Here is a 2549-nt window from a genome sequence, read left to right as displayed (position 1 = left end):
ATGTGCCTACTGGCACTTGTGTACTCTGTCACCTACGTGTTTTCATACATATCTTCTAAAACCCTTCTCCCATTGTAGCAGTTGGTGTGTATCATTTGTCTGTGTCCTCTGGTGTCCAGGCTTCCTGAGGCTGCAGTCCCATCTTTCTTATTCGTGGTGATGTCCTTTGCACCTGGCACAAAGTAAGTGCCTGATACATGTTGGATTGACTAGATTGTCTGCACATTCTAGGCCCTGACATTATAAAGATGTCTAAGATGCAGTTTTCAGTTCCTATTCGAGTTAGGGGAGAGACGAATACATTAGCCATCGTTGGCCCCAGTAGCAGAGTACACTCAGCAAGAAGCCAGCATGTTTTGAGTCGTGGCCTGATGAGAATTCGTGGGTCCTCTCCTGTGGGAGCTTTGGAAGAAAGAATTCTTACCCTGGAGAAGTTGATACCTCCAGTTTGTTTCACCAAAGCTTTCGATTTAACTGCAAATTTGTAGTTGACCTGAGGTGAACTTGGAGGTAAAGTCTGCCTCTCCAGTTCTGCTCTGACACGCATGGGGTCGCCATAACTTGGCTCATTGGCAACTGGTTTTGGAGAATTGTTGAATTACTCGGTCTTCTTTAGTTTGTTCTTATGTGCCTTCTAGGGCTTTGCATGTAGTTGATTCATAAAGTATTTTTGATGTGGGATATAAAATTGAAGTCTCCATAAAGTAACAACCCTCACAAAGGTCTGATTTTTTTACCAGTTATAAATAGTAACACGCACTTTTGGCCTTTGATCAAAATTACCCTCAGAGCCCAGAGAATAGTGTTTTTTTTTTTGGGGGGGGCGGCTTTTTTTCATGGTCTTAGTGAGTTGTAGTCCCAATTCTAACTTTTTGGGGACTTGAGGCTCTTCTTTTTTTAAAAATGACCCTGGAATAACTGATCACTAAAGTCACATCAGGGAGCTCTGGTAGCGTAGTGCCTAAGGCACTTGACTGCTAACCAGAAGACTGGCGGTTCAAACCTACCAGCCACTCCTCAGAAGGAAGATGGGGCAATATACTTCTGCAGTGGTACTGCCTCAGAGGGGTCACTATGACTCAGGTCTGACTCGATGGCACATAACAACAACAACAAGGTCACATCAAGTAATGAAGGGGCCATAAGGATTTCTGGTGGCTTAGTGATTGAGGCATTTGTCTGCTAATGGAGAGGTTGGTCATTCGAACCCACCAGGTGCTCCACGGGAAATGAGGCAGTCTGCTGCTGTAAAGATTTACAGTCTTGGAAATCCTATAGGGCAATTCTACTTTGTAGCAGTGGGTTTGGTTTTTCGTTTAATGTACTCACAACGACCCCTGGTCCAAAGTGGTTAAGCATGCAACTGCTAACCAAAAGGTTGGTAATTCAAACTTAGCAGCAACTGTGCAGGAGAAAGATGAGGCAGTCTGCTTCTGTAAAGATAACAGTCGTGGAAACCCTATGGGCCAATTCTGCTCTGTCCTGTGGGGTCACTATGAGTCGGCATTGACTCAACAGCAGCAGGTTAATGTACTCAGAGAATTTTATGTTCCTGAAATAATCTTGTAAACCCTGCAGTGGTTACTCACTTCTGTAAGGTGTGGGTGTGGGTGGGTACCGTTAGGCTCAAAAATTTATAAGTTTGTGAGTATAGGTAAAGGCTCAAAAGTTTGTTAAGTCCTTTTTTTCCCAAGAAGTGTTAAGCGTGTTTGACAAATAGGACTTGTTTGATTTAATGGTGTGGGAAAAGGAGCGACACTGACACACGGCTTTGCCTGCAGCTTTTCTGTAAGTAGCAATTGAGTGGTTTTTCCTGTAAAAGATAGAGGAACTGATTCTTGAGAATTTACGAAAGAGTCACTCAGGCTAGGTCCATGAAGAGTAGCTACCCCTTATGTTGTAATTTTAGAAAGAAACTTACATCTGGTCTCAGCTTTGTTTGAATAATACAAGCGTTTACACGTCTGCCACACTTGAGAAGAAAGTACCTAAGTCTCCAGCGTTTTAGAATTACTGTTTTACTTTATATAGAAATCGTCTGTCCACTGGCAGCTTCCCTGTCTTTTCCAAGTCAGCTTAACTATCATGAGTAGCTTGCTGATTTACATTGTAAATTTTGGAATGTCTGCAAACTGGAAATAAGACCATTTCCTGTGGAAGAACTTTATTTATTTATAAACCCCCCCCCCAAAAAAAATAGCCAAAGAAAAGTCTGGCCCTCAAATCTATTGATCTTCAGACTGTAGACAAAATAATTATTGCTGATAAGTGATTTTTAATCTTTCTCTTTTTTTTAATTTGTGAGTTGGTTCAGCTTGCCTGTCAGAATGCTTACTCTACCAAGGCAGTCAAGTATTATGGCTACTCCATGGTTAAGTGAGTAGAATTAGTGTTTCAAGAGATCCTTTTTATAACATGTTGTTGTTGTTGTTATTTGCCATCGAGTGGGCCTGACTCATAGCGACCCCTGCTTGGGTTTCCGAGGCAGCATCACTATGGAAATAGGATCGCCCAACCTTCCTTCCGAGGAGTGGCTGGTGGGTTTGAAC

Source organism: Orycteropus afer, unplaced genomic scaffold (genome assembly GCF_000298275.1).
Source record: "Orycteropus afer afer isolate SDZICR_OR568_19922 unplaced genomic scaffold, OryAfe1.0 scaffold00049, whole genome shotgun sequence".
Taxonomy (NCBI): Eukaryota; Metazoa; Chordata; class Mammalia; order Tubulidentata; family Orycteropodidae; genus Orycteropus; species Orycteropus afer.
This window is presented reverse-complemented; position numbering follows the sequence as displayed.